This window comes from Cupressus sempervirens, chromosome 1 (genome assembly GCF_028749045.1).
Source record: "Cupressus sempervirens isolate cs-2001-9-10 chromosome 1, ASM2874904v1, whole genome shotgun sequence".
NCBI lineage: Eukaryota > Viridiplantae > Streptophyta > Pinopsida > Cupressales > Cupressaceae > Cupressus > Cupressus sempervirens.
Window position 1 is genome coordinate 836,994,431 of NC_143118.1, and position 23,098 is coordinate 837,017,528.

Sequence of the window (23,098 nt, forward strand, 5' to 3'; positions counted from 1 at the left end):
CAAATCTTGCAAGAAAAGATTAGTAGACATATCTTGCAAAGCCACAAATTAGTGATAATTTAAAATCACCTAGGACTTACTATACAAGGATGGTGAAGCTCGTGGATAGTCATGCCACCCCTATTCATTAGAAAAGGTGGAATAAGGGATTATGCTAAATGTAGTGAAGTATGAATAGGAAGTGATGTAAAGAAGACCTAAAAATACTTCTAGATTGACTCTAAATGTTTCAAGAGGATCTTAGAAGGGTAGGTAACTAAATCACATTTCGAATGCATATAATGCTAAGGAAATTAGAGTTACACAACTCAAGATATCGCAAGAAGAGTGAATAGATACAATACTTGTAACTTAGGGATTTTTAAAACATATTCAAAATTTAACCTAAAGAAACGGTATATGAGTGTGAGTTACCTTTTGAAATATCATTTGTTACCTTGTTTGTGAAAGAGAGAAGAAGGAAGAGAGATGTTGAAGATGAAGCCACTAGAGCCAAAATAGATAGGTGCTTTGATAGGATGTGCTTGATGATGTCACACTCAAGGAGGTAAGCATCACATCAAACCCATCTTTACATTGTTTCACACATTTCTACTTTCCATAGTCATAGAATCTAGCTATATGAGTGATTTGTAGGGTCACTAGTAGGAGGTCAACCTAGTCCTAGGTCAAGTCGATATAGTCCAGAGACAAGTTGACCTAATCCCTAGAGATTTTGATGTATTCTTGGGGAAGTGGACCTAGTCCCTTAGGAGGTTGACCTAGTTAAGATGCATACTAGGTGGTGTATTAGATTTATATGATGGACTAACAGATCTCTTTTTTTATGTTTCTACTAGATCCACTAGTTATGAGGGAGCAATACATGTCACATGTTATGATATACATCTATAAGCGTATCTAGGATCTGGGAGCAACAAATATCTAGATACTCAGGGATACGAGGTTGTACTGGGTAGCACAACAACCACATGTTAGGTTCCATAGCTTATGCTATTAGAATTGATGGAGAGATGGGATGAGACTACAAGATCCTTCCACCTACCAATGGGAGAGATGATAGTCATATTGGAGGATGCATATCAAATCCTATATGTGCCAGTCTAGGGACCTACTATGAGACCTCAATGATAAAGATCACACATAGAGATTATGATAGATTCTGAGTACTATATGGGTAAGCAATATAGAGAGATAGAGACTAAACTAAGTACCCCTAAAGAGCATCAACCTTGGAAAAGTGCCTCTTTTGAGGAAGATTATGCTATGGATCATGACCATTGCTGTTATACTTGATACAAAGGGTATGATATTCCTAACTCCTCTAACACATATAGTTAAGCATATGGAGAGAGAGAGAGAGAGAGTGGACAATATATGCATGGGGATGGAGCATGATAGCACATCTGTATTATGAGCTAGGGATGTTTGTGACATATCAATGAGCTAGTCTTACAACATGTACACTCTTATAGGTGTGGGCCTTTGAGCATTTCACAAGCATGAGGCCATCAACATTTCTAACTAAGATACTAGTAGAGCCATTGAGAGTGTATACTTACACACTAAACCATCCCTAGAAGTTTAGAGATATACTATATTGAAGGACTAGATTCAAACAATAACAATCTACTAATGTTACATGGAGACCCTACCACCTCATGATAGGATGGATAGATTTTGCAATACAACTAAGGTGGATGAAGAGATAGAGGGTTCTAGTGGGTAGACACAATTACTTAGTGGTGCCTTACTATTATGATAAAGTGATGTGGCAGTTCATTCTTCAGTGGGATTTTCCTTCATCCATGTCCTGATATCCATATGGAGCTAGATATAGGGATATTCTCAGGACCAAATAATGATTGATAATGAATAATGTTATAATGACAAATACTGGGGGTCTAGATGACACAAAGGTGCCTCGTACATTGGAGGATGTAGGAGTATCTTGAGACTTCCTATGATACTTTAGCATTCATGGTGTGAGAGCAATATTCCCAGATGATTACCCTATAGGCTATCTGGGTCCATATCCTAGAGTATTACAAGGAGAGGATGATGATGATGATGAGCCTCCACCAAACAAAGAGATGATGGAGGTTGAGGATGAGCATGATACACGAATAGTGGGTGGGAGAGTAAAAGATAGGATGCCATCTCCTATAGCCACTAGACCACACATAACATGGGATCATACCAAGACTCCTCCTCCTAGGATCATAAGGGTAGAGTGTGGAGAGTCCAATTATCCACCACTAACTACCCACCTCTAGGACATAGATCATGGGTTCCAATAAGGAGATCTAGGTACAAAAAGTGATACATTATGAATGCATAAGTAATGATACTAAGTATATGACTGATGAAAATTTTATTTGTGCAACGAGTACGAAGGAATGAAAATTCTTTGTGATAGATATCTTGATAGAAATGGCCATGAAAGAAAGGATACCATCAACTTCATAGATCTAGTATGTGAGGAGACAAGATCCTAGATGTTATTCATACATCTTTACACCTGTAGTGTTGGAGCTACAGTTGATGCAAGATCAATTGGATCAACAAGGTTGTGAGCTAGGGGAGATATGGGAGTACCAGTGTAGATCACGTAGTTGATAAGAGAAGAGTACTTCTTGGAGTCATAAATATGTATCCATGACTTAAAGGAAAAACCCTTTATTAAATCATAGAGGAGAGAGATCTAGATCTCACAATCCTATGGATGAGAGTTGATTGCACCATTTTGATATCGGGTACATTTTGTATCTAGTGCCTACTTATGTATACCAAAATAGTTTGATGATATAAATAATAAACATGTTTCTCTATTGCTTTTCCTTGATAAAATTTCTATAACTAATTAAAAATGAAAAGAAAAGAAAATATGTGAAATGAATGAATGATTACACATAATAATGTTGTAAATACATAATATTAATAGGTTCCTTAAAAGGTACACCATTCATATTAGAAATTTTATATACCCTAGATCCATATACTTCTGTGATAATATAAGGACCTATCCAGTTAGGACTAAAATTCCCTTTCTTTCCTGGTAAGGTATTTACGTTCCTTCAATTCTCATAAAGAACTTAATCTCCTACCAAAAAAGAGCGTTTAATCACTCTTTTTTTGTATCTTTTGTTTACAATCTTATGATAAGCCATGATGTGTTCTAGAGCATTGATTCATTGTTCATCCAACATCTAAAGCTCTTGCAAACATTATTCTTGGAAAGTTTCTTTGTTGATTACACCTTTGAAATAAACTCTCAAGGAAGGAATCTCTAGTTCTAAAGGCATTACTTCAATTGCCCCATAAACTAGGTTATAAGGAGACATTCTAGTTACAATTCAAACACTAGTTTTGTAAGACCATAAAGGATACACCAAGTGTGCCAATCCTTTGCATGATTATTAATTATCTTCCAAAAGATCTATTTAATAAACTTATTAGAAGCTTCAACTTTTCCATTAGATTGAGGGAAGTAAGGAGAAAAAAATGGTGACGTATATGATATTTCTCCAAGAAGACCTTAACTTCCTTGTCTTTAAATTGAGCTCCATTATTTGAGATGATAGCCACGGGGATACAAAATTTGGTTATAATGTTTTGAAGAATGAGGTCACAAATTACATATGTAGTGTAGAGTGGAGAGGTGCAACTTCTACCCACTTAGTAAAGTAATCTAAAGCAACAAGGATATAAGTATGTCCTCAAGAAGAGGGAGGATAGATCTTACCAAAAAGATCAAAAATCTACACACTAAATGACCATGGTGATGTTAGAAATAGGGAATACTGAGGGGTGAATCAGTGTTCTATAAAATTTTGTTGCCAACTGGATATTATTAATTACTATGTACCAAGCATAAGAAAGTAAACAAGTAATGTTTAAAAAAAACAATAACCATGCATAAAGAGAACTCATAACACCATATTTGATTAACTAGGGAAACCATGGCCAAGGGAAAACCCTAGTGGGGATGATACCCACTAGATAATATACTGATATATATGTTCCTTGTTAGAGGATGGACCTTGTTAGGAGTCAATGAGAAAATTTAGTATAGAGAGTTCTTGTTAGGAGACTATGAATTCTTGTTAGGAGATTCCAACCTTGTTAGGAGTTGTAGTACAATAGATGCAAGAAGATCTCACTGCCCAAACATGCACTTCCAATTACAAGAAGAGATCACTACCCAAACAATTAATTAGTTCTTAGGTATATAGATGTTTTATTCTCTTTCTTGATTGATCTATGACCTCAGCTTGATCTTGGATCACAAAATTAGGTTATCAAAAACTTCACATTTATTGCTTCACAGAAAGTTTGCATATCACTTATTATAATACAATTGCACACAACTTCTCACAAGATATCCTTTGTATAAGTATCACGCCTTTTCAAAAATTTATGCTAGGTTGGCCAAGACCACAATATACTTTTCCAACTTAGAGTAAACATCTATGATGTTGGCCCTAATTGGTCAAGTAATTATTTTGTAAACAAAATAATTCCTTTACCTCCAATTTTGATGTTCAATAAATCTTGAATATCTCTTATCTGTACTATTCATACTAATGTTTAAGGTTATACACATCATCATCAACACATATGCTATCTCCATCTAACTTCACTAGTTATAATATGATGATAGAAATATTTTACATATAATAAAATACACTACTATAAACCAATTTCATACTTAGATGATTTTCTAGGTACCAAAAGCTAAGTATCTTTAATTCTGAGGGTTTCTACAAGCATGTACATCATGTGTTGCCATAAATGAAAAAAATTACATATCTTCATTAGCCAATTGTCAGCAATCTTCCCCTTTGGTATTGATGGTAACCAAATATGGAAAATTGGCTAAGTATCAAAAACTAGTCAAGAACATTACAATATCAATACATTAATCATCTTTTACAACTGACCCAACTTACATATGCTCCCCCTTTTGATATGATTTCATACCTTACCTTACAATTTTATTATGCATCTTCTCCCCCTTTGACATCAATGACAGAGGTTGGAAAGTTAAAAAATCCTATAAAAAATGTTCATCTATTGTCAGAAAAGAAACTTTCTTCATCTGCCTTAAGCTGATAACATCTTCATCCAATAATCAAAATTTTCCTTGAGATTTCTTAAACATTTTAACAAAGTGTCCTTGGTTATTTCAAAATAAGTGAGAATTGCACATAAGACATATGATGCAATATCAACTGAATTGAGATTTGAGTATAAGAAATTTGAATAGGTCTCCTTGGCTTTGACACATTCCTCCAGCTGTCTCTCAATAGTCGATATCTTCAGAGCAATAGACTATCTAAAAATTTTCTCAAGTTCTAGTTTCTTGATATTACTGTGAACACTAACCACATTTCCTTCAAAGTTATCAACTTTGTTGAAAGGTTGTTGTATCTAGCTTGTTAGAGCTTCTAGCTCACTCAACTTTCCTTCAATCTTGCTATCAAAATCCTTGGTCAATTTATGAGATAAAGTACACTTTATGTACAATACCTTTCCATCATGTTGGAATCTTCAAAGTTCCTTGATACAACTATCAAGAGTTAGAAAGTTATTCTTGATATTCTGAAAAATGGTGTTAAATAGATTGACATCATTAGAAATCTAGGGCTTAGACTCTGCAACATTCAACAAATTTGTAAATTTGATGGGGACACAACCCAAGAACAGAATGGAAACAATAGAAAAGGGAAATTATATTAACTAAGAAAATAAGCTAGTACAACCAGTACAGGAAACAAAACATGCCCTAAGGGCTTACAATAGCATAAATCTGGAGATAATTTCTCCTTATGGTACCTCCTCTCAAACTTCACTCCGAACTGCCTTTTACAATGCCAAAAATCTCCTTAAATAGACCCCGGAGGGTTAAGGACTAGGAGTACATTCTAGAAAGTGCTAGTAGGCATCCACCGACGAAATAGAAGGTTCTGGAAGCTGCATTAGAAGTCGGTGCAAATCTAGAAGAATCCAGAAACAGTAACCAAACTTCCTGGAGGCATAACTTTTGAACCGTAGCTCCGATTGACGAACCATTTACATTTTTGGAAAGATCTTGAAGCGCTCTATAGCCCTATGGAGGAGCTTTGCTCGTCCCCCATTTTTTTACCCTTTTCAAGGTCATTTAATGCCCCAAACCTGACTTTGAAGCATTCTTAGGAGGTCTCCAAAACCTGAAAAACTGCAATAACTTTCAAACCGTGGGGCCTATTGACCTGATTATTTTTTTGGAATGCTCTAAATCATGATTACATTCATCTGGCCAATTCACACCTTCTAGTTTACCGAAATGATGGCCCAAATACATGCTCCTTTTTTTTGGTATTTTCAAATGCACTGATAGTTGAACTATGAGAGTTGGAACCTTTATTTGAGCCAAATGGGTATCCAAAAATGTAAAGACATGAAATAGAAACTAAGTCTAAGTACATTTTTTTGGGTGACACATGATTGCCCTTATACCTCTGGATGCTCCTACATCAGACACCTAGGGTAGATTGAAAAGTGACACTGTCACTTTATGGATGGTAGAGGAAATCCCAAATGGGAAACCTCAGCTACTAAAATCCAAGTTGAGTCCTTGATCGGCCATCCTTTCCATTTGACCAAATACTCTTCATACTGCCTGTTTCTAGTACTCCTACCCACATGATGATCTAGAATGTCTTCTATCTCCTCCTTCTTAGAAGCAAGAATTGGACATGGCTCTAAAACCAGCTCCTCATCTGCACCATCATCATGATACTATGTTAAATCTGCAATGTTAAAAATGGGAGAAATGTGAATACCATCTGGCAGCTCCACCTCATATGCATTTCCTGAGTTATGTTTCTTCAAAACTTTGCAGGGGCCAAATTTCTTCATTTTCAGCTTGTTGTAAGTACCAACTGGAAATCTTTCTTTTCGTAAGTGCGCCATGACTAGATCCCCTACTTGGAATTCTTTATGTCTTCTCCTTTGATCAACCCTAGCTTTATACTCTTGATTCATCTTGATAATGTGTGCTTGAACCTCCTCATGTAGATGCTTGATGTGTTCAGCAAATTCCTTAGCTTCAACACTTGTTCTCTCCTCTTGTTCTATCTTCCTCAATTCTACTGCAGTCCTTGGGCTATTCCCATATACAATTTGAAATGGTGATTTTCTAGTACTCCTATTTATAGAGTTATTATAAGCAAACTCTGCTTGTGGAAGAATCAAATCCCATCCCTTATGCTTATCTCTAATTAAACATCTCAGCAAATTGCCTAGACTTCTATTTACCACTTCTGTTTGGCCATCAGTCTGTGGGTGATGCGTGGAACTGAATTTCAAGTCTGTTCTCAACTTCTTCCACAATGTCCTCCAGAAATACCCCACAAATTTAGTATCTCTGTCAGAAACTATACTCCTTGGAAGACCATGTAGTCTTACCACCTCTTTGAAAAACAAGTCTGAAATATGGACAACATCATGAGTTTTGTGGCATGGAATGAAATGTGCCATTTTGGAGAACCTATCAACCACCATGAATACTGAGTCATTACCCCTTTGTGTCCTTGGCAATCCAAGAACAAAATCCATACTTATGTCCTCCCATGGCCTTGATGGAATAGGCAATGGCTGATATAGGCCAGTATTGTGACTAAACCCCTTGGCAACTTGACAAACTTGGCAACTTTGTACAAAATTCTTCACATCCTGTGAAATTTGAGGCCAAAAATAATGTTCTCTAAGAATGGAAATGGTCTTATCTTGACCAAAATGTCCTGCCATCCCTCCACTGTGTTTCTCCTTAATCAGATTTTCCCTCATGGAACTCCTTGGAATGCACAATTGACTACCTTTGAACAACATGCCATCCTGAATCAAATAATCTAACCACTTGGTTCTATCTACAGTAATAGGTTCTTTACAAGCCTTCCATGCTTCAGCAAAATCAGGATCCTCAGGGTACAAATTCTTGAGTTCATCAAACCCAACTACTTCAACCTGCATTGTTGTAAGCAACAATTGTCTCCTACTTTGTGCATCTGCAACCCTGTTAGATTTTCCACTTCTATGCTTCAACACAAATGTATAACTCTGCAAGAATTCTACCCACTTCATATGCCTCTGATTCAATTTACCTTGGCTATTTAGGTACTGTAATGCCTGATGATCAGTATACAAAACAAATTCCTTTGGCAATAAATAATGCCTCCATTTCTTTAAGGTCTGAACTATTGCATAGAACTCTTGATCATAAACAGAATACTTCTTCTTTGCATCATTCAATTTTTCACTAAAATATGCAATAGGCTCACCTTCTTGGCTTAATATAGCCCCAATAGTGCTACCACTAGCATCACAATCCACCTGGAATACTTTTCTAAAATTTGGAAGTGCCAACACAGGCTGTTCTATCACCTTCTTCAACAATTCAAAACTTCTTGTAGCTGCTGTAGTCCATTTGAACTCTTTTCTATCCCCTCTTATTGTATTAGTTAGGGGTGCACATATGCCACTGAAATTCTTAATAAACTTCCTGTAAAAACTAACCAGACCATGAAATGATCTTACCTCAGTAGCAGCCCTTGGAGTAGGCCATTCCAAGATGGCTTTTACCTTCTCTGGATCCATTTTGAGACCTTCAGGTGATATAACAAATCCCAAATAGACTAACTCCCTTTTTACAAAGACACACTTCTTTAGATTAATTAACAGTTTCTCTTCCCTTAGCCTTTCAAGGACACTATGAATATGTAGTAAATGTTCTTCCAAAGTCTTGCTGAAAATTAAAATATCATCCAAATAGACAATAACAAATTTTCCCAAGAACTTCTTAAGTACCTCATTCATGAGCCGCATGAAGGTGCTTGGGGCATTCGTCAATCCAAAGGGCATGACTAACCACTCATAAAGACCCTCCTTGGTCTTGAAGGCTATTTTTCACTCATCTCCTTCTCAAATCCATATTTGATGATAGCCACTCTTCAGAGCTATCTTTGTGAAGTACTGAGCTCCACTCAAGTAGTCCATAAGATTATCCATCCTTAGTAAAGGAAACTGGTACTTGATGGTTATCCTATTTATAGCTCGAGAATCTGTACACATCCTCCACTCTCCATCCTTCTTTGGTGCAAGTACTGCAGGTACTGTACATGGACTCAGGCTCTCTCAAATCAAGCCCTTCCTCAACAACTCCTGAACCTATCTATTTAGCTCCTCTGTTTCAGTAGGAGTCATCCTGTGAGCAGCCTTATTGGGCAAATGAGCTCCTGGAATCAGATCTATCTGATGACTGATTTGCCTTACTAGTGGCAATCCATCTGGAACATTATCAGAGATAATATCTCCAAATTCCCCTAGTAAATCTGAAACTTCAAATGGTATTTCACTACTACCTTCTTTATCTTTTCTAGGAATCAAAGCATAGCACATATGCTGATGTTTCATGCCATTTAAAAACTTCCTTCCATCAACAAGAAAAATCCTAGCACTGTTACATACCTTTTCACCTTCCTTCTTCATGGGCTTCAATTTGTGGCGAACTCCATCCTTTGTCAGAGAGTATGTGTTTGCATGTCCATCATGTACTGCATGTCTATCAAACTGCCATGGTCTACCCAACAATAGATGGCAAACATCCATCAAAATAACATCACAGAGAACTTCATCATGGTAACTCCCAATTTTGAATTTTACTAAACATTGTTCACTTACCAGGACCTTATGATCATCTTTTACCCAAGAAATCCGATAGGGCTGGGGATGTTTCTCCCTCTTGATCTTCAGCTTAGAGACCATCTCTTCTGATACCAAGTTATTAGTGCTACCACCATCAATGATCACATCACAACATTTATCCTCGCACTTGCATCTGGTACGGAACAAACTCCTTCATTGTCTTGGTTCATTCTCACCACTTAGTAGGACTCTTTCATTTACCAAGGTCTCTCCTCTTTCTGCATCCTCTGAATGTGATGATTGTGCATCCTCATCCACATGAGCAACCCTAGCTTGGCCCTCAGCTCCCCTATCTGTCCTTCCTTGTCATTGAGGGCATTCAAAGGCACAATGACCTTCTTCATTGCAATGGAAATAGGTACCACAGAAGCCTCCTCTTCCTTGTCCACGTCCTTTACCTCTTCCTTTTTGATTTCCAAAGTCTTGATCATGGGAGCAGTTGAAACCCTCATTCCTCTGGTTTCTACTAGTACCCACATCTTCATTTTTCTTTTGGGTTTCATTGTGGCCTCTAGATGATCTAGCACTTCCCCTTCCTCCTTTTCCGCATCCTCTTTGTCTTCCTTCAAACCTTTTATTCAGCTTCTCTTCAACTCGTAGGGCAAACTGGTATGCATCTTCAACGCTGGTCATTCTTACCAGACTTAATTCCTCCTGGATGCTAGGTCACAACCCACTGATATAATGAGAAACCTTCTCCTTATTTTCTTCTACATGCCCCGCTCTAATCAAGAGTTGGTAAAACTCCTCTATATATTCTTGGACTGATCTTCCTGCTTGCTTTAACCCACACATCTTCTTAAACAGATCAAGCTCGTAGTCCATAGGAATGAACTGCTTCTTCAATTTGTCCACCATGCGATCCCATCTTGTGATCTTCTCCTTTCCTCTTCTAAGTCTTTCCAGTTGAACCTCTTGCCACTAGATTTTGGCATGGCCCTTCAGTTTGGCCTTTGCAAACTTAACCCTATTTGGGTCCCTTATATGCTCATAGTCAAAGTATTCTTCTAGTTCATTGATCCAATCGATCAACTCATCTGGTTTTAGATTTCCTGAAAATATATCCACTTCAATTGTAGGTCTTTTCCCAAACTTAGTAATGGCCCTAAAAAGCCTTTCCTCTATAGGATTCAGAACTTCCCCGTTAGCTTCCTCTTCTAGTCCCATTACTTCCTCTTCATTTTCATCCTCACTATTGTCACCTGCGGCAACATTTGCTCCTCTACGAAGCTCCTCTTGCAATGCTTGTACCTACCTCTAGAGGGCTTTAACCTCCTCAAGATCAATAGCTCTGGCCCTTCCACCATGCTCTCTTCATGGAGGCATCTTCTAAATCGAACCCACAACCACACAGTCTTGGTGCAAACTACCTCACAGTCGGCGCTCTGTCTACACACTCAGGAAAATCTGCTCTGATACCACTTGATGGGGACACAACCCAAGAACAAAATGGAAACAACAAAAAAGGGAAATTATATTAACTGAGAAAATAAGCTAGTACAACCAGTACAGGAAACAAAACATGCCCTAAGGGCTTACAATAGCATAAATCTGGAGATAATTTCTCCTTATGGTACCTCCTCTCAAACTTCACTCCAAATTGCCTTTTACAATGCCAGAAATCTCCTTAAATAGACCCCGGAGGGTTAAGGACTAGGAGTACATTCTAGAAAGTGCTAGTAGGCATCCACCGATGAAATAGAAGGTTCCAGAAGCTGCATTAGAAGTCGGTGCAAATCTAGAAGAATCCATAAACGGTAATCGAACTTTCGGGAGGCATAACTTTTGAACCGTAGCTCCAATTGACGAACTGTTTACATTTTCAAAAAGCTCTCAAAGCGCTCTATAGCCCTATGGACTAGCTTTTCTCATCCCCCATTTTTTACCCTTTTTGAGGTCATTTAATGCCCCAAACCTGACTTTGAAGCATTCTTAGGAGGTCTCCAAAACTCGAAAAATTGCAATAACTTTCAAACCGTGGGGCCTATTGACTTGATTCTTTTTCTGGAATGCTCTAAATCATGATTAGATTAATCTAGCCAATTCACACCTTCTAGTTTACCGAAATGATGGCCTAAATACATGCTCCTATTTTTTCAGGATTTTCAAACGCATTGATAGTTGAACTATGAGAGTTGGAACCTTTATTTGAGCCAAATGGGTATCAAAAAATGTAAAGACATGAAATAGAAACTAAGTCTAAGTACATTTTTTTGGGTGACACAGGATTGCCCTTATACCTCTGGATGCTCCTGCATCAAAATTCCTCATTAAAAGACTTTAACACTGCTTGTACCCTTTGTTCAGGATCTGCCTCTGTATGCTTGACTGCTAGAGTGTTGTGTAATCTGTTAATTACCTCCACTAAGGTGCTTTGTAAGATGTTTACTTTTATGTTCTGCTCAATTAGTTTGATCATCATCATCACTTGTTAGGCTGGCAAGAAAAAGTGGATTAGATGAAATAGATGGTTTAGTTTTATCTTCTTTTTTCTTCTTCTTTGCTACCTCCTTAGTTCTTCTCTCTTCTTTCTCTTTCTCCTCCTTTTCTTTTCTTTCCTTCTCTTTATTTTCTTCCCCCTCTACTCTTTTCTTCTTTTCTTCCTCTACTCTCCTTTTCATTTCTTCTTCAAGAAATTTTTGCTTAGATTCTTCTATCTTTCTCTTTTCTACCTCTAATTGCCTCTTTTTTTCTTTAATTTGTTTCAATTAATCTTGAATGACCTCAGCCTAAGATTTAGGCTGATTGAAACTTTCAAAAGGGTTAGTGTCATCAATGTTGATAGTAACATTGGTCTAGTCAATCAACATAATGCCACCACTTACTAGTACTTCCAAATTTTTAGGTACTGGTCTAGGTGCTACCTTTGACTCTATCATCATTTGACTAATAGTTGTAGTTGTTTCACTCCTTATTTTATTCTTCTCACCCAACATAAATAGAAATGGTTTTATCTTGTTCCTCAAGTAGGGTGCCAGTTTTTTCAACAATTTCTTGACTTCTTCCTCATCATATGTTTTGAATATATTCCTTAACATACTTCTAAAGTGCTATATCCTCTTCCTGAGCTTGTGATTTCTTCTCTATAAGTCTGTTATAGACTTTTTTATTTATTATACCTTCAATATCCTTGAGTTTTAGATTGTTAGCAATCATATATCTCATAGTAGAGATATCAATCTGATCTTTCTCAATATCATCATATAAATCATAGAATTTGTTCATCTGAACAAAGTTCCCTTCATTTGCAATGGCTGAGTTGATCTTCTCAATCTTCAACTTCCAAGGTTGCCTTTCTTTTCCTATTTTCTATTTAGAAATAGTAACTTTTTTTTCCTACTTTACTTCTTGTTCTACTTCTTCTTCTTTACTGGATTCCACAATTGTCAACAATGACTTCTATCTTTTTCCTGGTCTAGTAGCCTATTGCTTAAATCTTTTAGTCTTGGTAGTCATAGCTTGGACTAATCTTGAAAATTTTCTCTTCGGCTGACATGGTTGTTTACTTGATACTGCAAAATATTGAATGCTCTTTTTTGAAGGTGTTTCTACAATTGAAACACTGGATGTGATGCAAGAGCATCCAGAGGTATCAGGACAATCCTGTGTCACCCAAAAAAATGTACTTAGACTTAGTTTTTGTTTCACGTGTTTTCATTTTTGGACACCCATTTGGGTCAAATAAAGGTTCCAACTCTCACAGTTCCACTATCAGTGTGCTAGTAAATCCCAAAAAAATAGGAGTATGTAATTGGCCCATCATTTTGGTGAACTAGAAGGTGTGAATTGGCCAGATGAATGTAATTGTGATTTAGAGTATTCCAAAAAAATAATCAGGTCAAAAGGTTCCACAGTTTGAAAGTTATTGCAATTTTTTGAGTTTTGGAGACCTCCTAAGAATGCTTCAAAGTTAGGTTAGGGGCATTAAATGACCTCAAAAAGGGCAAAAAAATGGGGGACAAGAAAAGCTAGTCCATAGGGCTATAGAGTGCTTTGAGAGCTTTTCAAAAATGTAAACGGTTCATCAATCGGAGCTACGGTTCAAAAGTTATGTCTCCTGAAAGTTCGATCACCATTTCTAGATTCTTCTAGATTTGTGCCGACTTCTAACTTAGCTTTTGGAGCCTTCTATTTGGTTGGTGGATGTCTACTAGCACTTTCTAGAATGTATTCCTAGTCCTTAACCCTTCGGGGTCTATTTAAGGAGATTCTTGGTATTGTAAAAGGCAGTTCGGAGGGGAGTTTGAGAGGAGGTACTGAAAGGAGAAATTATCTCCACATTTATGCTATTGTAAGCCCTTAGGGCATGTTTGGAAGTTTATTGTCTCTATACTAAATGTACTAGCTTATTTTTCAGTTAATACAATTTCCCTTTTTCTATTGTGTCCATTCTATTCTTGGGTTGTATCTCCATCAAGTGGTATCAGAGCTGGTTTTCCTGAGTGTGTAGACAAAGCACTGACTGTGAGGCAGTTTGCACCAGGATTGTGTGGTTGTGGGTTCAAGTTAGAAGATGCCTCCATGAAGAGAGCATGGCGAAAGGGCCAGAGCTATTAATCCTGAGGAGGTTAGAGCCCTCCAAAGGAAGGTACAGGCATTGCAAGAGGAGCTCCATAGAGGAGCAAATGTTGCCGCAGGTGACAACAGTGAGGATGACAATGAAGAAGAAGAAATGGGACCAGAAGGGGAATTTGATAATCATGTAGAGGAAAGGCTTTTTTGGGCCATTACTAAGTTTGGGGAAAGACCTACAATTGAAGTGGGTGTATTTTCAAGAAATCTGAAACCAGATGAGTTGATCGATTGGATCAATGAATTGGAAGAATACTTTGAGTATGCGGATATCAAGGACCCAGATAGGGTTAAGTTTGCAAAGGCCAAACTGAAAGGCCATGCCAAAATTTGGTGGCAAGAGGTTTAATTGGAAAGAAATAGAAGAGGAAAGGAGAAGATCACAAGATGGGATCGCATGGTGGACAAATTGAAGAAGCAGTTCATTCCTGTGGACTACGAGCTTGATTTGTTTAAGAAGATGCATGGGTTAAAGCAAGCAAGAAGATTAGTCCAAGAATATACAGATGAATTTTACCGACTCTTGATTAGAGTGGGGCATGTAGAAGAAAATAAGGAGAAGGTTGCTCATTATATCAGTGGGTTGCAACCTAGCATCCAGGAGGAATTAAGTTTGGTAAGAATGACCAGCGTTGAAGAGGGATACCAGTTTTCCCTATGAGTTGAAGAGAATCTGAATAAAAGGTTTGAAGGAAGACAAAGAGGGCATGGTCAAGGAGGAAGGGGAAGTGGTAGATCATCTAGAGGCTGCAATGAAACCCAAAAGAAAAATGAAGATGTGGGTACTAGTAGGAACCAGAGGAATGAGGGTTTCAACCGCTCCCATGATCAAGACTTTGGAAATTAGAGAGGAAGAGGTAGAGGATGTGGACAAGGAAGAGGAGGCTTCCGTGGTACCTGTTTCCATTGCAATGAAGAAGGTCATCATGCCTTTGAATGACCTCAACAACAAGGAAGGACAGATAGGAGAGCTGAGGGCCAAGCTAGGGTTGCTCATGTGGATGAGGATGCACAATCACCACATTCAGAGGATGGAAAAAGAGGAGAGACTTTGGTAAATGAAAGAGTCCTACTAAGTGGTGAGATTGAACTAGGACAATGGCAGAGTTTTTTCTGTACTAGATGCAAGTGTGAGGATAAATGTTGTGACGTGATCATTGATGGTGGTAGCACTAATAACTTGGTATAAGAAGAGATGGTTTCTAAGCTGAAGCTCAAGAGGGAGAAAAATCCCTAGCCCTATCGGATTTCTTGGGTAAAAGATGATCATAAGGTCCTGGTAAGTGAACAATGTTTAGTGAAATTCAAAATTGGGAGTTACCATGATGAAGTTCTCTGTGATGTTATTTCGATGGATGTTTGCCATCTATTGTTGGGTAGACCATGGCAGTTTGATAGACATGCAGTACATGATGGACATGCAAACACATACTCTTTGATAAAGGATGGAGTTCACCACAAATTGAAGCCCATGAAAAAGGAAGGTGAAAAGGTATGTAGCAGTGCTAGGATTTTTCTTGCTGATGGAAGGAAGTTTTTAGATGGCATGAAACATCAGCATATGTGCTATGCTTTGATTCCTAGGAAAGATAAAGAAGGTAGTAGTGAAATACCAGTTGAAGTTTCAGATTTACTAGGGGAGTTTGGAGATATTATCTTTGATAATGTTCCAGATGGATTGCCACCAGTAAGGCAAATCAGTCATCAAATAGATCTGATTCCAGAAGCTAGTTTTCCTAACAAGGCTGCTCACAAGATGACTCCTACTGAAATAGAGGAGTTAAATAGACAGGTTCAAGAGCTATTGAGGAAGGGCTTGATTCGAGAGAGCCTGAGTCCATGTGCAGTACCTACAGTACTCACACCAAAGAAGGATGGAGAGTGGAGGATGTGTACAAATTCTCGAGCTATAAATAGGATAACCATCAAGTACTGGTTTCCTTTGCCAAGGATGGATGATCTTATGGACTGCTTGAATGGAGCTCAGTACTTCACAAAGATAGATCTCAAGAGTGGCTATCATCAGATATGGATTTGAGAAGGAGATGAGTGGAAAACAACCTTCAAGACCAAGGAGGGTCTTTATGAGTGGTTAGTCATGCCCTTTGGATTGACGAACGCCCCAAGCACCTTCATGTAGCTTATGAATGAGGTACTTAAGAAGTTCTTGGGAAAATTTGTTATTGTCTATTTGGATGATATTTTAATTTTCAGTAAGACTTTGGAAGAACATTTACTGCATATTCATGTTGTCCTTGAAAGGCTAAGGGAAGAGAAACTGTTAATTAATCTGAAGAAGTGTATCTTTGCAAAAAGGGAGTTAGTCTATTTGGGGTTTGTTATATCACCCAAAGGTCTCAAAATGGTTCCAGAGAAGGTAAAAGCCATCTTGGAATGGCCTACTCCAAGGTCTACTACTGAGGTAAGATCATTTCATGGTCTAGTTAGTTTTTACAGGAAGTTTATTAAAAATTTAAGTGGCATATGTGCACCCCTAACTGATACAATAAGAGGGGATAGAAAAGAGTTCAAATGGACTGCAACAGCTGCGAGAAGTTTTGAATTGTTGAAGAAGAAGGTAACAGAAAAACTTGTGTTGGCACTTCCAGATTTTAGAAAGGTTTTCCAGGTGGATTGTGATGCTAGTGGTAGTGCTATTGGGGCTTTATTAAGCCAAGAAGGTAAGCATATTGCATATTTTAGTGAAAAATTGAATGATGCAAAGAAGAAGTATTCTGTTTATGATTAAGAGTTCTATGCAATAGTTCAGGCCTTAAAGAAATGGAGGCATTATTTATTGCCAAAGGAATTTGTTTTGTATACTGATCATCAGGCTTTATAGTACCTAAATAGCCAAGGTAAATTGAATCAGAGGCATATGAAGTGGGTAGAGTTCTTGCAGAGTTATACATTTGTGTTGAAGCATAGAAGTGGAAAATCTAACAGGGTTGCAGATGCACTAAGTAGGAGACAGTTGTTGCTTACAGTAATGCAGGTTGAAGTAGTTGGGTTTGATGAACTCAAAAATTTATACCCCAAGGATCCTAATTTTGCTGAAGCATGGAAAGCTTGTAAAGAACCCGTTGCTGTAGATAGAACCAAGTGGTTAGACTATTTGATTCAGGATGGCATGTTGTTCAAGGGTAGTCAATTGTGCATTCCAAGGAGTTCCATGAGGGAAAATCTGATTAAGGAGAAACATAGTGGAGGGATGGCAGGATATTTTGGTTGAGATAAGACCATTGCCATTCTTAGAGAACATTATTTTTGGCCTCAAATTTCACAGGATGTGAAGAAGTTTGTACAGAGTTGCCAAGTTTGTCAAGTTGCCAAGGGGTTTAGTCACAATACTGGCCTATATCAGCCATTGCCTATTCCATCAAGGCCATGGGAGGACATAAGTATGGATTTTGTTCTTGGATTTCCAAGGACACAAAGGGGTAATGACTCAGTATTCGTGGTGGTTGATAGGTTCTCTAAAATGGCACATTTCATTCCATGCCACAAAACTCATGATGCTGTCCATATTGCAGACTTGTTTTTCAAAGAGGTGGTAAGACTACATGGTCTTCCAAGGAGTATAGTTTCTAACAGAGATACTAAATTTGTGGGGTATTTCTGGAGGACATTGTGGAAAAAGTTGAGAACAGACTTGAAATTTAGTTCCACACATCACCCACAAACTAACGGCCAAATAGAAGTGGTAAACAAAAGTTTGGGCAATTTACTGAGATGTTTAGTTGGGGATAAGCCCAAGGGATGGGATTTGATTCTACCACAAGTAGAGTTTTCTTAAAATAAGTCTATAAATAGGAGTAATGGAAAATCACCATTCCAAATTGTATATGGGAATAGCCCAAGGACTGCACTAGAATTGAGGAAGCTAGAGCAAGGGGAGAGGACAAGTGCTGAAGCAAAAGAATTTGCTGAACATATCAAGCATCTACATGAGGAGGTTCAGGCACACATTACCAAGATGAATCAAGAGTATAAAGCTAGGGCTGATCAAAGGAGAAGACATAAGGAATTCCAAGTAGGGGATCTAGTCATGGTGCACTTACAAAAAGAAAGATTTCTAGCCGGTACTTACAACAAGCTAAACATGAAGAAATTTGGCCCTTCAAAATTTTGAAGAAACATGACTCAGGAAATGCATATGAGGTGGAGCTACTAGATGGTATTCACATTTCTCCCATTTTCAACATTGCAGATTTAACAGAGTATCATGATGATGGTGCAAATGAGGAGCTAGTGTTAGAGCCATGCCCGATTCCTGCTTCTAAGAAGGAGGAGATAGAAGATATTCTAGATCATCGTGTGGGTAGGAGTACTAGAAACAAGCAGTATGAAGAGTATTTGTTCAAGTGGAAAGGATGACCGATCGAGGACTCAACTTGGATTTCAGCAGCTGAGGTTTCCCATTTGGGATTTCCTCTACCATTCATAAAGTGACAGGGTCACTTTTCAATCTACCCTAGGTGTCTGATGCAGGAGCATCCAGAGGTATAAGGGCAATCCTGTGTCACCCAAAAAAATGTACTTAGACTTAGTTTCTGTTTCATGTGTTTTCATTTTTGGACACCCATTTGGGTCAAATAAAGGTTCCAACTCTCACAGTTCCACTTTCAGTGTGCTAGTAAATCTTGAAAAAATAGGAGCATGTAATTTGGCCATCATTTTGGTGAACTAGAAGGTTTGAATTGGCCAGATGAATGTAATTGTGATTTAGAGAATTCTAGAAAAAGAATCAGGTCAAAAGGCCCCATGGTTTGAAAGTTATTGCAATTTTTCAAGTTTTGGAGACCTCCTAAGAATGCTTCAAAGTCAGGTTAGGGGCATTAAATTACCTCAAAAAGGGCTGAAAAATTGGGGATGAGTGAAGCTAGTCCATAGGGCTATAGTGCGCTCTCATAGGGCTATAGAGCTCTTTGAGAGCTTTTTAGAAATGTAAACGATTCATCAATCGGAGCTACGATTTAAAAGTTATGCCTCCCAGAAGTTCGGTTACCGTTTCTGGATTCTTCTAGATTTGCGCCAACTTCTAACACAGCTTTTGGAGCCTTCTATTTGGTCAGTGGATGCCTACTAGCACTTTCTAGAATGTATTCCTAGTCCTTAACCCTCTGGGGTCTATTTAAGGAGATTCCTGGCATTGTAAAAGGCAGTTCGGAGGGGAGTTTGAGAGGAGGTACTGAAAGGAGAAATTATCTCCACATTTATGCTATTGTAAGCCCTTAGGGCATGTTTGGAAGTTTATTATCTCTATACTAAATGTACTAGCTTATTTTTCAGTTAATACAATTTCCCTTTTTCTGTTGTGTCCATTCTGTTCTTGGGTTGTGTCTCCATCAGGATGGTTTCCCAACTGATAATGGTTGCACATAAATTATTCTTTGTTTCATTTTCTTCCTAACTGCCTATGATTCACTTTTTGTCATACCAACCTCAGTTAGAGCTTTCTTCATTATTGTCTTAATCCTTTTGTGAGATGCTTTCTCTAAGGATGCTTGATAAGCTGACTGGGAAATCTTTTCATATGTACCAAATTAGTACTTAGTTGGTCCTTTACGTAGTTCAATAATAAATCAATATATCCAATTGCTACATCATCACTTAACTTATAACCTAAGGGATCAAGGAATGTTTCCCGAGGTTCTAATGCTTGAATATGAGATAAATTTGTATCAACCATAATACATATATCATTTTTGAATCTTTCTATGATTGCAGGTGCAATTTTGAATCTTTGTCTCATCCCATTCTGAAATTTTTTCATGATCAAATTTCCATAGTCCAAGATTTTGTCTATTGGATGTCTTCTACATACATCTGTAATATTTTCCATGGTACATCTCTCACTACTCATAATCTATGTAACTAATAAGTATGGAAATCTCTTAAGTACATAAAAGAATATATGATTGATCAATGACTAGAATCTAAACACACCATTCTTGGTCCTCTTGATTTTTATTAAGTTTTCAAGGATTTGCACTCTTAGAATTTCACTTAGGTTAATGAGTTCTTTCTCAACACAATTCTTATAAGCTTCGTTGATGAATCCTACTGATAATTCATAAATCTTAGAACTTGCACAAATAGAATAGGTAATGATTTTGCTTAGGAATCTTACATCATCTTGTTTAATGGTGCTAATCAACATGGCCTTTCCATTATAAATTGGCTTAGTGTAGCTTTGAACGTTCTTCTTAACTAGTTTCTCACCTATAGGTACACTGCCTTTTTTGGTAAGATCCATTACTTCATTAATAAGGTCACTTGAAATGTCAAATACATTGTCTTCCATCCATAATTTTCCATCATGAATTCTACCTAGTATGATTTGAGTCCATTCTTCATTGTCCAATTCTCGATAGAAGTGATATTTAAGTAAGTCTAGTTCTTTCAAATGTTCAAATCCAAGCTTTGCTGACATATAATGGTTAAAGAAAATTTCCATATCTTTGTTCATATATTCGCTCCTAATAGTTTCAAACTTGTTGTTAAGATAACTTCCTACATCTTCCAAATATACTATGTTGTTCAAAGTAATAGATAATGCTGAATTAGGGTTTCCTTCTATAGGTTTCATAGAAATGACTTTCAATTTTGGTCTCTCCTCATTCTCAACATTATGAACTATTTACATATCAAATATAAACTTTATCCAAGAAATTCTATAGAGAAATAACTAAATACCTCTTTTTAAAATAGGGTTTAGTTTGAAATCATCTTGTCAAGTTGCTTCTGAGTGCTCTATGATTTTGATGTGATCGCAATGAAGTGGTAATCAAGTATGTACTCTATTTTATTCATTTAATTTGAACTTGCATTAATTACATACTTTGCAAACATGAAAAAGTTGTTAATTACATTCTAAAATCAAATATTTTCTCAAAATCTTTGTTCAATCTTCAAATGCTAATCGAGGTTTACCATAGCTTCCTTGCATCATGACCATGCTCCAAGGAAATTTGATCCACAAAATTCTTTGCAAAAACATAGTTTTCATCTTTTGCTATAGAATTATCTTTCTCTATTATAATAGTAACTCTTTGTAACAAGTTTTGATAAGCTCCAAATTGCAAGCAAGCTTATGTACAATCTAAACTTATCTCGATACAACTTTTCCCAACTTCACTACCTATAGTTTGATCTCTAAATGAAGTTTCACATTCTAGTGTTGTGAACAAGCTTAATTCAACTTGGTTGAATCAAACTCGATTACTGACTTCAATTTTCCTATCTCTGCATCATCTAACTTTTCTTTAGAAATATTCAATCCCTTCAAAAATGCCTCATTAAGTTCTTCTCAAAGTTCATTGACTATATTTCTTTCATCTTCATTATCTTTGCTAGTTCCTAAGTTCCTTTCATGGTTCCTTCTATAATTTCCAATGTTTCTTCCACCGTTCCTTCTATTTTTGAAGTTTCTTCCATTTTTCCTTATATCTCCAAAGTTTCTATCCATTCTACAATACTTTTCTATATGTTTGAAGTTGTTGCATAACTGACATACTGGGGTTCTGCTTCTAGAATTATGTTGATCAATAGGTGCATGAAAATTCTGGGCTATGTGTCCAAAGTTGTTACACTTATAACACATGATCTTAATTCTTTCTTCATAAGGTCTCCCTTTTCTAGATGTCCTCTCATTAAATCTTCTTCTATATGTAGGGTTAGTATTTCCAAAAATTCTACTATTCCTTCTATCATTATCATATTTAAGTTTCCTACAATCAATTTCTTTATGACCCATACCATGAAAATTATGACAATAAAAATCCATAACATGATTAAATGACTTATTTGTACAATCTCTTTTCATATGACCTATTTTGTTACATGAAGAACACTTACCTCTAAATTTATACTTGGTTTCCTTAGGAGATTCACTTTGCTTTGGTTCATCCAATATCTTAACTTCCTTGTCTTTTCCAACTTCTTTAGGTTTATTAGAAGATTTTCTGGATTCAATCTTATCATTAGATCTATCTTTTCCTTTTGGATATGATCTATTTTCATGTTTCTTTGTAGACATGTTAAATAGATAACAAGGACTAGTCTTATCATAAGTAGGTCTTTGTATTGACATTGAATCATCAACATTTTCTCTACTAGAATAAAGCTTTTCAAGCTGTACTTTTCTTTGAGTTAGTTTACCTTTCACAATAGTGTTGTACTTTTGAAGTTCTTCATGATCTGCTTTTAATGCTTCAAGCTCAGATGCCATCTTTTCTAGATTGGCTCTAATATCTGAATTTTTGGTTTTCAAATTAGATTCAACTTTTTTAGAATCACTCTTCAAAGTCAACTTTAGATTGGTATCTTCAATTTATGCTTCAAGATCTTTACTCTATCTTTAGTTTTGAATAATCATCATCAACAATAGATTTAGCCTTGGATTTGAGATGTTCAATCTTATCCTTCAATTATCCAATATATTCTTTGGAGTCCTCATATCTATCTTTTAGGTTATCTCTTTCTTTAGTAAGGAGATCAATTTTTTCAAGTGCCTCTTCAAGGTTCTTCATCAACTATTCCATATCCATAGGGACCTTGCTTAAGCTATTAAGCCTCTTCTGAGTAACTGTTCTCTGATAGCAATTGTTAAAAATAGGAAATACTAAGAGGGCAGGGGGGGGGGGGGGGGTGAATCAGTATTCTACAAAATTTTGTTGCCAACTGGAGATTATTAATTACTTTGTACTAAGCATAAGAAAGTAAATAAGTAATGCTGAAAAATAATAATAACCATGCATAAAGAGAACTCATAGCA